At 42.1% G+C, this 15,209-nt stretch overlaps 1 long non-coding RNA gene across 1 annotated transcript; it reads right to left on the bottom strand.

Annotated features, from left to right (window-relative positions):
- Nucleotides 1-335: 335 nt before the first annotated feature.
- On the bottom strand, nt 336-15,196 carry LOC120992069. The gene is made up of 3 exons (XR_005776913.1): nt 15,161-15,196; nt 3,179-3,183; nt 336-461 (listed from the first exon to the last, which is right to left on the bottom strand). It is a non-coding gene; the product is annotated as an uncharacterized LOC120992069 (long non-coding RNA).
- Nucleotides 15,197-15,209: the final 13 nt, after the last annotated feature.

The following is a 15,209-nucleotide window of genomic DNA, read 5'->3' on the forward strand; positions in this document are numbered from 1 at the left end:
ATAACCATGTTATAAGGGAAAATAATAAAGATCGGGTCCCCATCGCGATCGTCTCCTAGCAACCATGCGTGAAAATCGCACCGCATTCGCACTTGCTTGCGGATCCTTGCGATTTTCACGCAGCCCCATTATAGGGCCTGCGTTGCGTGAAAAACGCACAATATAGAACATGCTGCAATTTTCACGTAACGCAAAAGTGATGCGTGAAAATCACTGCTCATGTGCACAGCCCCATAGAAATGAATGGGTCCGGATTCAGTGTGGGTGCAAAGCGTTCACCTCACGCATTGCACCCGCGCAGAAATCTCGCCCGTGTGAAAGAGGCCTAAGGTTTAAAATATAAGTCATGAACAGAATATATGTCTTCCTAAACAGGATTTATCAGATGTTTTATAGAAGCCGTTATGTGACATCAATTAAGCTTTTATATCCAAATATACAACCTGAAATGAAAACAATGTCTATGACCCAGTGATACAGTCCTGATCAAAAGTTTAAGACCACTTGAAAAATGGCAAAAAATCATATTTTACATTGTTGGATCTTAACAAGGTTCCAAGTAGAGCTTCAACATGCAGCAAGAAGAAATGATAGTGAGACAAAACATTTTTTGAGCATTAAATTAATTGAAAATAACGATTAAACTGAAACAGGCTGTTTTTCAGCTCATCCAAATTTTAGGACAACATGCCTTTAAAAGGCCAAATCTGTGCAAAGATGTGGATTCATTGTCATTTTCTGTCAGGTAGTCACACGTTGTGATGGCAAAGGCAAAAAAACTCTCCTTTTTTGAACATGGTCGGGTTGTTGAACTGCATAGGCAGGGTCTCTCCCAGCGCACCATCGCTGCTGAGGTGGGACGCAGTAAGACAGTCATTTGGAATTTCTTAAATGATCCTGAGGGTTATGGAACAAAAGAGTCAAGTGGAAGACCCAACAAAAATTTCATCAGCACTGAGCCGGAGGATCCAATTGGCTGTCCATCAAGACACTGGACGATCCTCGACCCAAATTAAGGCCCTTACTGGTGCTGACTGCAGCCCCATAACCATCAGACGTCATCTGAGACTGAAGGGCTTCAAAAACAAAAAACGTCTTCAAAGACCTCGTCTCCTTGAACGCCACAGAACTGCTCGTTTGAACTTTGCAAGAGAGCACCGTTACTGGCATGACAAGCAGATCCCACCTGAGATGTTTTCTACGCGCCACAGTGGAGGGGGCGCCATAATGGTCTGGGGTGCTTTTTCCTTCAGTGGAACAATGGAGCTTCAGGAAGTGCAGGGGCGTCAAACGGCCGCTAGCTATGTCCAGATGTTGCAGAGAGCATTCCTCATGACTGAGGGCCCTCGTCTGTGTGGTAACGACTGGGTTTTTCAACAGGACAACGCTATAGTACACAATGCCTGCAGGACAAGGGACTTCTTCCAGGAGAATAACATCACTCTTTTGGCCCATCCTGCGTGTTCCCCTGATCTAAATCCAATTGAGAACCTTTGGGGATGGATGGCAAGGGAAGTTTACAAAAATGTTCCAGACAGTAGATGGCCTTTGTGCGGCCGTCTTTACCACTTGGAGAAATGTTCCCACTCACCTCATGGAAACGCTTGCATCAAGCATGCCGAAACAAATTTTTGAAGTGATAAACAATAACGGCGGAGCTACTTATTCTGTCCCCACATGAAGGCGAATGAAGGTGTAACTGATAATGACTTTGTGACTGTCCTACCTTCGTATCCAAGCAGTGGAGTAGACCGGACCGGCAGATGCTCAGGTTAGATGGATCCAGACATAGACATGAGGATGCAATCAAACGTGGGTTTATTTGATCCAGAGCAGTGACAAGGTGTGTGTCTCCAGTCACAAAGGAATGCAGCACTGAAAATGGCTACAGGAAGTGACAAGGACCAAGGCTGCTAAAACCACGCCCAGAGAGAAAAACTTTATTTAACAAGAACAAGGCGTGTGGCATACGAATTCCGGCCAGCAGATGGCAGCAGAGAACAATACATTGAAACAACATGGTAAAAGGAGATAATAATACAGTGCAGGAATTAAATTTTAAAAGAACAGCACACTCCCCGTCTGAAATTCACTTTGGGGATTTCACTATGACGAATGTCCATAAAATATAAACAACCTGTAAAAAGAACATGTTAGAATGCAAAACATAGATTAGTCCTGTTTTCCAACTTGGAATGGAGAAGATCTGCGAAGCTAGATACAGTCCTGTTCACCCAGCAGGAACGTTCTCGATGGGTAATATTAAAATGAGTTTGTTAATTGGTCTTGAGAACGTTTTAAGCTCGCCCTTCCCGAAGATCTTCAACTCCACCTTCCGGACCTTGCCATCCTTGCTAGGGAAAACCTTTGAAATTTGTCCGATAGGCCAGTCAATCCTTTCGGTTTGTTGCTCTTTCATCAATACAAGGTCTCCTTCCTTCAAGTTTGGTTTGTGGTGTTGCCATTTTCTTCTTCCTTGAAGAACACTGAGGTACTCCTTTCGCCACCTGTTCCAGAAGTAATCTGCTAGGTATTGTACACGTTTCCAGTGTTTTTGGTAGATGTTAGCATGAGTAAATTCTCCACTAGGTATTAGCGTATTCTCCGTTTTTTGGGTAAGTAGAATAGCTGGAGTCAGTATGGCTGGTGTTTCAGGATCCATAGACACTGGCACAAGGATTCTTGAATTGATAATGGCCGAAACTTCAGCGAGAAGGGTGACTAGAGTCTCATGTGTGAGTCTTAACGAGTTTACATCCATCAGCATAGAATTTAAGATGTTACGTGAGATGCCGATCATTCTCTCCCGGGAGCCCCCCATGTGGGAACTATGAGGAGGATTGAAAATCCAGGTGCAACCCTTTTCCGCCAACTGATCTTAAATGGACTTGGCTGCACAACTTATCTGAAAACCGAAGGAGTCAGCCGAGAGATCCCATCTGAGGCCCAAGCTCCTCTGCACAGGTGGACTGTCCAGTCCCAAGTTAATTTCCTTGAATCCTGGTGCATGATAGCCTGATTCGAAAGCCCTCATAACGGCCAGGCTGTTTGAAGCAATTTTGTGTAGTCTAAGTTTAGCTTGGTACAACATACTTTGAGTCCTTTTGAGCAGATCTATAGCCGCTTCTTCAGTCGGTAGTGATTTGAGTCCATCGTCTACGTAGAAGTCCTTTTCTACAAAGTCTCTGGCGTCTTTACCATACTTGGATTCTCCCTCTAATGCAGTGCGCCAAAGGCCGTAAGTTGCCACGGCAGGTGAAGGGCTGATTCCAAATACGTGTACCCTCATTCGATATTCTGCCATCTCTGCGTTGGTGTCATTATTCTTGTACCACAGAAACCTGAGGGAATTCCGGTGGTCCTTATCTGTTCAATGTCAGCGGTGATAGCAACGAGCTCTTTTCTGAACCTCATCAGCACTCTAACTAGGTTATTCGTCAGATTAGGACCTGTTAGAAGGACATCATTAAGAGATACACCTTGATGTTTGGCGCTTGAGTCGAAAACAACCCTAATTTGATTAGGTTTCCGTGGGTGCTACACTCCAAATGAAGGCAAGTACCAGCACTCATCGTTCTTTCCTAAGGATGGAGCTGGTTCTGCATGGTTGTTGCGGAATATTTTGTCGATAAAGGCAACAATGTGTTCTGTCATCTCAGGCTTACTGTTCATGGTACGCTGAAGAGAGTTAAATCTAGACAGAGCTTGTTCCCTATTGTTCGGGAGTCTCACCCTGGTAGCTCGGAAGGGTAATGGAGAAACCTAGTGATTGGTTTCGTCTTTAAGGAACTCATTGTCCATTATCTTGATAAATTCTCTGTCCTCTACTGACAAAGCTACTTTATCATCGTCCTTGCTTATGTGAAAGACTAATCTTCCCAAGTTGTCGGCAAAGAAGGGAGGAATGTCGTCAGGTGGTTGTATGAGGTCTGGAGGCTTCTCTTTCACCTCATAGTGATGAGGGCAAGGCTTAATGCAAGTTGTGCGTCCATCTCCACGCATGTACGTTTTGAAAGAGCGGATTCTTGGTTGATCCAAGCATACATTTCCTATGACCACCCATCCCAAGTCCAGTCTCTGGGCGTATGGTGCATAGTCGGGACCATTACACTGTTGACGCACCTTGTGTACCCTTAGATTGTCTCTGCCTAGCAGGAGTAGAATCTCGGCATTGTAGTCCATAGGTGGGATAACGTTGGCTAGGTGCCTTAGGTGTGGATTGTGAAATGCAGCTTCCGGGGTAGGAATTTCATCCCTATGGTTGGGTATTTGATCGCATTCGATCAGCGTCGGTAGAGGTATTTCCGTATTCCCACTGACGGAACAAGCGATGAATCCTTGTGCCCTCCTGCCGCTAGTCTCTATGCGACCCGAGCAGGTGTTTAAGATGTAGGGTTCTGACGGTCCCTTTATTCCAAAGGCTTCAAAGAATTTAGGTCCTGCTAGGGTGCGGTTGCTTTGGTCGTCAATGATGGCATACATTTTTACTGCCTTTTCTGGTAGCCCCTCCGGGTAGACCTTGATTAGGCATATACGGGCACAACATTTCTCACTCTGGCCCTCCCCACATACGTCCAAGCATGAGCAGGAAACAGCAGTGGCTGTGTTAGCGCGGTTCTGGGGCTCCCTGCCATGACTTTGAGCAGATAATTATATATAGTGGGCACTCAATATCTGCAGCTGCATTCAGGGTACAACACGTTTATTATATGATATTAAATAAAATTCAATAAAACATTCAAAAACACATAGTAACACATAAGAATCAATGGCAATTGATATAGCAATCTGATAAAAATTATTAATTCATTAAGACCATCCTAAAAGTTCCTAAAAATCTTTCACACTGATTATGTGGTTATTGCAAGTCCCGATATTTCAAGCACTTGTTGGTGCTATATCCGTGCTGTTCATGGGTTAAAATAGTCTCAAGTATAGATGATCAGGGTGGTAATAAGGGGTTAGTTTTATGCAGTGTATAATTTGTACTCACTGTCTATAGTCCGGTCTTTTTCTATCACTGACTGTAGTGGCGTCCCACTACAAGTCAGCGCACTCACCCATCTTCTTCTATCCGGCAGCGTGTGTGGATCCGCGGTTTGTCCTAGTCACGGATACCGCGTCTGTTTGGTAAGGTAGTTCCGGTTTCTTCTCAGCGTCACACGTGTTGAAGATGTCTCACGTGATCGGAGCTTGAGGAAATTCCACGTGATCTGTGTTCTGTTCCGGAGGCGGTACCAACCCCCGTATTGAAATATGTTAGCACAGATGTTTCCTGGAATTTTTCGCAATAATGCCGGTAATTAAGATGCTGTACAGTGTCTTCTTAGTATGGGGATCTCATCCGCTATCGCTATACGCGTTTCGGGGTCACCTACCCCTTCATCAGTAGCTAATTTCTGAGATCCATCTTACTTCCTTATATAGTCATATAGGTTACACCCTTTGATTTAATTGGAGTTCTTTATAAAATCTGGTTCGGATCTTATAGGATTTTGGAGTTAGTTACATTCTTCATATCAGAATATATTCATGCAGTGTATTATTTGTAGTATATTCATACGATTCTTTTTCTTTCTTTAATATTCTATATAGCTATAGGGCTATAAATTTCATAAAACCATAGATTTCATAAAACCATAATCTCCATCCACAATCTATTATCAAGACAGTGGGTATTCTCTACTCCATATGTATTTGCTATCTAATATTATCGATATTTTTCTACCACAATTCATAAAATTACTAATAGTTAATAATTAATACACAATAAATACAATACATTTTTTTATATATAAAAATTTTAAAATTTCCTAAAAATTTCATAAAATTTCATCATGTAACTTCATTTTTCGGCTATATATTTTCAGCTGTATATTCTCTGAGGGAGTAAAGGTGAGGGGCCCCTCATCAAGAGGAAATCGGATGTCCACGATATATTAAGGACACCGATATCCCATCAACGAGGGGCACCACACCTATTTATAGGAATCCAAATATCTCGAAGTCCGCATTTAAACCTTCAGGTTGCAAGGTATTAAAATCATATATACGCCTTGCTTCCTGTCGCGACATATTCGAGATATGGTCCCCTCCTCTCCAATGTATATCAATTTTTTCAAATGCCATGAATTTTAACAAGGTAGGATCTTGATTATGAAAAATTTTAAAATGTTTGGACAGTGAGTGTTTCTCATATCCTGACCTGATTTTCGTCATATGTTCTCCTATTCTGGTTTTCAATAATCTTTTTGTACGTCCTATATATTGTTTCCTACAAGGACATTCAATTAAATATAGGACGTTAGATGTATTGCAGGATAAAAATGTATCGATTTCATATGAAAATGTACTTGTATTAGAGGAGGCTTTACTTGTTTTTTTGGGAAATTTCGTATTCTTACAATTATTGCACTTATTACATCTATAAAATCCCTTTAAACCAAATATATTGTGTTTAGTGTTCTTCCTATTTTTTATTGTTGGTGCTACCTTTAAAGATAGGTTTGGGGCCTTCGTGTATACCATTCGCGGACCACTAGTTAAATATGGTCCTATTAATTTATCCTTCACAATATGGTGCCAATGATTTTTTATGATGGTCTCAATTTTCTTATATTGTGCGCTATAGGGTAGAATGATCCTCACTAGATCATCTGTTTTCTTATCCATTTCTTTATCTATCCCTAGGCTTTCTTTTTCTTCAAAGAATATTCCTCTGTTCATATTACATACTTCTTTCAGGGATTTATCCACCTGTTTGATGGGATACTTCTTTATAAGAAATTGTTCCTTCATATCTGCCGCCTCCCTAATGTAGTCCTCGTTCTTTGTGCAGTTTCGCCTTAACCTTCTAAATTGCCCCTTAGGAATATTTAGCAGCCACCTTGGTAGGTGGCAGCTGGTGTATAGAATATAGCTGTTTCTAGCCACCTCTTTCTGGTATGTGTGGCATATTAATCTTTCATTTTCCACTTTGATAGTCAAGTCTAAAAACTCTATCTGTTTCTTGCTCATACTTAGCTTGAATCTTATATTATTTTCATTCATATTTATTTCATTGAAGAACATTAATAGTTCACCTTTACTCCCTCAGAGAATATACAGCTGAAAATATATAGCCGAAAAATGAAGTTACATGATGAAATTTTATGAAATTTTTAGGAAATTTTAAAATTTTTATATATAAAAAAATGTATTGTATTTATTGTGTATTAATTATTAACTATTAGTAATTTTATGAATTGTGGTAGAAAAATATCGATAATATTAGATAGCAAATACATATGGAGTAGAGAATACCCACTGTCTTGATAATAGATTGTGGATGGAGATTATGGTTTTATGAAATCTATGGTTTTATGAAATTTATAGCCCTATAGCTATATAGAATATTAAAGAAAGAAAAAGAATCGTATGAATATACTACAAATAATACACTGCATGAATATATTCTGATATGAAGAATGTAACTAACTCCAAAATCCTATAAGATCCGAACCAGATTTTATAAAGAACTCCAATTAAATCAAAGGGTGTAACCTATATGACTATATAAGGAAGTAAGATGGATCTCAGAAATTAGCTACTGATGAAGGGGTAGGTGACCCCGAAACGCGTATAGCGATAGCGGATGAGATCCCCATACTAAGAAGACACTGTACAGCATCTTAATTACCGGCATTATTGCGAAAAATTCCAGGAAACATCTGTGCTAACATATTTCAATACGGGGGTTGGTACCGCCTCCGGAACAGAACACAGATCACGTGGAATTTCCTCAAGCTCCGATCACGTGAGACATCTTCAACACGTGTGACGCTGAGAAGAAACCGGAACTACCTTACCAAACAGACGCGGTATCCGTGACTAGGACAAACCGCGGATCCACACACGCTGCCGGATAGAAGAAGATGGGTGAGTGCGCTGACTTGTAGTGGGACGCCACTACAGTCAGTGATAGAAAAAGACCGGACTATAGACAGTGAGTACAAATTATACACTGCATAAAACTAACCCCTTATTACCACCCTGATCATCTATACTTGAGACTATTTTAACCCATGAACAGCACGGATATAGCACCAACAAGTGCTTGAAATATCGGGACTTGCAATAACCACATAATCAGTGTGAAAGATTTTTAGGAACTTTTAGGATGGTCTTAATGAATTAATAATTTTTATCAGATTGCTATATCAATTGCCATTGATTCTTATGTGTTACTATGTGTTTTTGAATGTTTTATTGAATTTTATTTAATATCATATAATAAACGTGTTGTACCCTGAATGCAGCTGCAGATATTGAGTGCCCACTATATATAATTATCCTCTTTATACTACATTGTGGTTGGGGTGAACCACACCTTAGTGTGAGCACCGGCTCATGATATCAGGAGGGGTGAGCTACTATACCCAAAATTCTTTTATGACTTTGAGCAGGACTGGTGGTGACAGCAGCAGGTGAATCCCTTGTGAGTGGAGTTGGGTGCATAGCTAAGGCATGTCTTTCACTATGACACTCCTCACACTTGATAATGGATTTACAGTCCTTAGCCATGTGCTCCAATGAAGCGCAGCACCTGAAGCATACCCCAAGATCGGTGAGGACTTTCTTGCGCTCCTGTATGGTTTTGGATCTAAATCCTCTGCATTTGTTCAGTGAGTGTGTTTTTTTATGAATGGGACATTCACGATTGAAAGCCTTGTCTCCTGATGAGGTAGTGTACTGTTTACCAGTGGGTACTGCAGATGATGGTAGGTTAGTCTTTCTAACATTCACACTGCTCTTAAAGTCTCTGTGTTTATGCACAATTCTTTCATACCTTGATGATTGTGTCACTGAAGCTGTAGTATTGAACTCCAGGAAGTCGAGGCTGGGGTCATTCCTCATCTGGGACTGTTCATCGATGAACCTACAGAAATGAATTAGGCCTCTTTCACACTTGCGTTGTTGGGATCCGGCGTGCACTTCCGTTGCCGGAGGTGCCCGCCGGATCCGGAAAAACGCAAGTGTACTGAAAGCATTTGAAGACGGAGCCATCTTCAAAATGCTTTCAGTGTTACTATGGCATCCAGGACGCTATTAAAGTCCTGGTTGCCATAGTAGGAGCGGGGAGCGGGGGAGCGGTATACTTACAGTCCGTGCGGCTCCCGGGGCGCTCCAGAATGACGTCAGAGCGCCCCATGCGCATGGATGACGTGATCCATGCACTTGGGGCACCCTGACGTCACTCTGGAGCGCCCGGGGAGCCGCACGGACGGTAAGTATACTGCTCCCCCGCTCCCCGCTACACTTTACCATGGCTGCCGGGACTTTAGCGTCCTGGCAGCCATGGTAACCACTCTGAAAAAGCTAAATGTCGGGTCCGGCAATGCACCGAAACGACGTTTAGCTTAAGGCCGGATCCGGATCAATGCCTTTCAATGGGCATTAATTCCGGATCCGGCCTTGCGGCAAGTGTTCCGGATTTTTGGCCGGAGCAAAAAGCGCAGCATGCTGCGGTATTTTCTCTGGCCAAAAAACTTTCCGTTCCGGAACTGAAGACATCCTGATGCTTCCTGAACGGATTTCTCTCCATTCAGAATTCATTAGGATAATCCTGATCAGGATTCTTCCGGCATAGAGCCCTGACGACGGAACTCTATGCCGGAAGAAAAGAACGCAGGTGTGAAAGAGCCCTAAATGGGGGAAAAGTGACGTCATGCACTCTTTTGTACCTTGAGACTGATGCCGCCCACTTCTCTTGCAGGCTGTATGGTAACTTCACGACAATTGGGTTCACCCCATGGGCTGTATCCAGGTAGCACAGCCCGGACAGATGAGGCTCTCTTTTGGCGAGCTCCAGTTCCATGAGCAAATCACTTAAATCCTGAAACTTATGGACATCCTTGAGACTGATCTTGGGGACGTTCTGCAGTCTCCTGAATAGTGCCTTCTCTATTGCTTCTGCACTGCCAAAGGTGCGTTCGAGTCTCTGCCAGGCTGCAGCGAGACCTGCCTCTGCTTGTCCCACATAGACAGTTCTAAGGCTCTTGATGCGATTTGTGGAGCTTGGGCCCAGCCAGTTGATCAAGAGGTCGAGCTCCTGCTCTGCGGTTAGGTTGAGGTTGGCGATGGCGGCTTTGAAGGTTGCCTTCCAGGCTCTGTAGCTCTCCGCACGGTCATCAAATTTTGAGAGACTGGTGTTAATTAGCTCTCTGCTCACCATAAACCTGGCAAACTCAGACATATCTGATTTCTCACTGCTTGTTGCCATGACAACTTGTGATGCCCCTGGGGCTTTTGGCTGCGTGGCGTGAAAGGGTGAGATGCTTACGGGTAGAATGATGTTGCTGCAGGGTTGAGCTGTGATCTAGCCTCTGTAGATTTTGATGACTGCTGCTTGAGCTGTGGAGGTAGGCCAGGAAACACCTGGTAGCCATCTTGCTGTAATAACTTCCCTTGAGAGGGCGCGTCTGGGCGACTGTTATTGGATTGCTCGGGTGCTGTGGGTAGAGCTGACTTGGAGGTTTCAGTGTTGTTGGCTTGGACAGTACTGCACACTGGGGGTGGTGCAGATAACTGTTTCAGTACATAGTCGCTGGTGCGATCAACTGGATCGTCTATCTCTGGTGGCAAGCAGACTGACTCAAGGCCTTGAAGGAAAAGAAAATCCAGCACCTGATATCTTGCTTGACGGTGTTTATTCCACAAACCAAAGTGTATAGCGGTAACGGAACCCTCAAAGTATAAGCCCCAATGCGGTCTACATGTTTCGAACCAGATGGTTCTTAATCATGACCTCCACAATAAATTTCAAACACAGTATATATATATATAGAGACGTGAACATAACAAATCCCTCCCCTATTAAACTAGCAGGGCGGTGCTGGTCATCACAGGTGTTGTAATTAAAAGTGCTCACAGAAATTTAAGTGCACAGAAACACATTTAAAGTTAAAATCCAAAATAAGCCATTATGAACAGACATTCCATAGTATAAAGTCCAGCAGGTAGAGAGGAGAAGTAAAGAGAAAAACAGTTAAGGGACATGAATAAATAAATAAATAAATAACTCAATATAAATACATTGAGATATCCCAAAGAAGAAAAAACCGCTCTGTCTGAATACTCCTCTATATCTGCTGGCTACAATCCATCCCAGTTCAATTAGGCTATATTATTTTTCTTCAAAGTTGCAACATGGTATGATTAAATGCTATTAGTAGATGTACATGAGTTCTTTTCTCCGATTTAATCCTGCAGGGGATCTGGAATTCAGTTTAAGAATCCAGAAAGCTTCTCTCTGATATACAAGCCTTTTGAAGTCTCCACCTCTTGTGGGCAAAAACACTCTTTCAATGGCATAAGCTGTAAATGAAGATAAACTTCTATTGTGTGCCATGATAAAGTGCTTTGCCGCACTTGAGATGTTGACATATGCAGGGTTTAATATATAGTTAATATGCTCCAACAACCTCACTTAAAATTTTCTGGTTGAACAACCAACATATATTAACCGGCATTCCTCACATTCGATAATATATATAATTCCTGATGTGTTGCAATTAATGTAGGTTTTAATATAATATTTGTTAGTTCCATCTGAATCTTGGAATTGTTTTTTTGGAGTGACATAATTGCAAGCTCTGCATGGTGAGCTGCCACATCGTGTGAAGCCTGTATACCGCAACCAGCATGTCCGTGATTTTCTCACTGAATTTGAACTGAAAAAAGAAGGAGACAGAAAAGCAGCCAAAGACGCAGGTCTCTTGGATACCACTCTGTGTCCTCCTCTTAATATTTTATATAATTGTGGGTCTTCATACAAGATAGGAATGCACCTGGATACCGCTTTTTCTATTGTGGAAAATTGATTACTGAAGGTTAGTACGAGTGTTGGGATATTGGTAGATTTATCATCATGATCTGATTTAATTCTGTTTCCCCTCACCTGTCTGTTTTCAGCAGTTTTTTCTTTCCTATTTTCATTTCTATTAGGTTTTTTATAATTCAAGGGGCTTCCAAACAATAAATCTTGCCTCAATTTATTTTTGGCTATATTGATTGCCCTTTCTCCATGCAGAGCTTGCAATTATGTTACCCCAAAAAAACAATTCCAAGATTCAGACGGAACTAATAAATACCATATTAAAACTTACATTAATTGCAACACCTCAGGAATTATATACATTATTGAATGTGAGGAATTCCGGTTAATGTATGTTGGTTGTTCAACCAGAAAATTTTAAGTGAGGTTGTTGGAGCATATTAACTATATATTAAATCCTGCATATGTCAACATCTCAAGTGCGGCAAAGCACTTTATCATGGCTCATAACAGAAGTTTATCTTCATTTACAGCTTATGCCATAGAACGAGTGTTTTTGCCCACAAGAGGTGGAGACTTCAAAAGGCTTGTATACCAGAGAGAAGCTTTCTGGATTCTCAAACTGAATTCCAGATCCCCTGCAGGATTAAATCAGAGAAAAGAACTCATGTACATTTACTAACAGCATTAAATCATACCATGTTGCAACTTTGAAGAAATAATATAGCCTAATTGAACTGTGATGTATTGTATCCAGCAGATATAGAGGAGTATTCAGACAGAGCGGTTTTTTCTTCTTTGGGATATCTCAATGTATTTATATTGAGTTATTTATTTATTTATTCATGTCCCTTAACTGTTTTTCTCTTTACTTCTCCTCTCTACCTGCTGGACTTTATACTATGGAATGTCTGTTTATAATGGCTTATTTTGGATTTTAACTTTAAATGTGTTTTTGTACACTTAAATTTCTGTGAGCACTTTTAATTACAACACCTGTGATGACCAGCACCGCCCTGCTAGTTTAATAGGGGAGGGATTTGTTATGTTCACGTCTCTATATATATATACTGTGTTTGAAATTTATTGTGGAGGTCATGATTAAGAACCATCTGGTTCGAAACATGTAGACCGCATTGGGGCTTATACTTTGAGGGTTCCGTTACCGCTATACACTTTGGTTTGTGGGATAAACACCGTCAAGCAAGATATCAGGTGCTGGATTTTCTTTTCCTTCAAGTTCGTTTGTTTGGGTCTCATCCCATCCGTGCACCTCCGAAACTGCTGATGCAGGTGAGCTGGACTTTTACCATTATTTGTTGAATCAAGGCCTTGGCTGAATGCTTGCTCAAGTAGTCTTACTTTAGCTAATGCAATTTCCTCTTCCCTCTCTGATTCAAGGATATTTATTCGGGCTTCTGGCCTCTTGTCTTCTGCCTCCGCTTCAGCCCTCTTGGCTTCTGCCTCTGCCCTCTTGGCTTCTGCCTCCGCTTCTGCCCTCTTGGCCGCCGCTGTCTGTGCTTCTGTTCTCGCAAGGACTTCTTTTTCGGTGAAGGAACGCCTCACTTTGGATAGCTCTGCATTTATGCGGGCCTCTAGTAATCTGTCGCTCAGGGCGAAGCTTCTAGAGCATGATGATCTATAGGACCGCAAGGAATGTTTGGATGAATCTGTTTGATCTAGTTTCTTACAAATGAGATGCGGAGTTCCACTTTATCTTTAGCATCCAGCACCATGGCATCTCTTTGTCTGTCTATTGATTCTGCCTTGCACAATTCTGACGGGGCTTCTTCAATATTAGAGTCTTTTAGAAAGGTTATATACCTTGTGGACAGTATCTTGTATCTTTCATGGGCTGCGTTCAGCCGTCCGACGGCAACTTGTAAGCTGGTGGCATCGCCTGAGGGGGACTTAAGTCCTGATATGAGGGAGGAAACTCGTTCCCATAGCTCTTCCAGGATGTCACATAGCTCATCTTTCCTGGTGTGATAATTTTCCGTGATCTTTATAGTTGGTTTGAGAGAGGGCCTTGGTCCACTGGAAGTGTGGGTTCTACCTCCTGTTCTTCGTAATGATCAGTATCAGGTTGCATTTGCTTTGTTTCATCACTGGGGAACTGTACCTGATTTAAGGTGCGCTGTCTTTAAGAAAATGAACTTTTGAATTGGGGGCTGAAAATTGCTGTGCGGCTCAGATGAGGCACCCCGATGAGGTTCCTAAAGTGTTTTGAGTGAATTTCGGGGTTTTGGTTTGAGGGAGGCCCCGCATGTGTGAACAGTTCTTATATCATGCGAGCAAGGGTTAATATAGGATGTAGAAAGTGGCTTGGCGAGTAGTGGAGGACTTCCAGGCGAGAGTATATCTACTGCGGACATGCCGTGCTTCCCCTTAGGCTTATGGGACATGCACTGTTGCTGGGCAGATTTGCTGGGAGTGGGCCTGTTGCAGGGGAGGTTCCTGAATGTGGCACTGGGCTCTGAGGGAACCTGTAGCCGGGCATTGGACATTGAGACAGATATTGACTGGGGTATAAGGCTTTAAGGCAGTTTTTGACTGTTCTGTCCCCACATGAAGGCGAATGAAGGTGTAACTGATAATGACTTTGTGACTGTCCTACCTTCGTATCCAAGCAGTGGAGCAGACCGGACCGGCAGATGCTCAGGTTAGATGGATCCAGACATAGACATGAGGATGCAATCAAACGTGGGTTTATTTGATCCAGAGCAGTGACATACGGTGATGCAATACAGGAATGCAGTAGCAGAGCAGATGCTGTGATGTGGATGTTTTTCCTGAGGCTAACTGCTGGTCAAAAACTGATGCCTTCACAAGCCGAGGTGTGTGTCTCCAGTCACAAAGGAATGCAGCACTGAAAATGGCTACAGGAAGTGACAAGGACCAAGGCTGCTAAAACCACGCCCAGAGAGAAAAACTTTATTTAACAAGAACAAGGCGTGCAGCATACGAATTCCGGCCAGCAGATGGCAGCAGAGAACAATACATTGAAACAACATAGTAAAGGGAGATAATAATGCAATGCAGGAATTAAATTTGAAAAGAACAGCACACTACTCGATACTGAGTTCTTATTTGGAAGTTGGATTTCTGTTTTGGGGGGTTTAGTTTTTTTTTGGAGGTATGGTCCTAAACTTTTGATCAGCTGAAAAACAGCCTGTCAGTTTTTTTCGTTGTTTTCATTAAATTGAATGCTCAAAAAATGTTTTGTCTCACTCCCATTTCTTAGTGTTACATGTTGAAGCTCTACTTGGAACCTTGTTAAGATCCAGCCATGATACATATGATTTTTTGCCATTTTTCAAGTGGTCTTAAACTTTTGATCAGGACTGTATATTGTTTCATTATATTGCAGCCATATAACTTCTCTCTATATTGT

Source organism: Bufo bufo, chromosome 2 (assembly GCF_905171765.1).
Source record: "Bufo bufo chromosome 2, aBufBuf1.1, whole genome shotgun sequence".
NCBI lineage: Eukaryota > Metazoa > Chordata > Amphibia > Anura > Bufonidae > Bufo > Bufo bufo.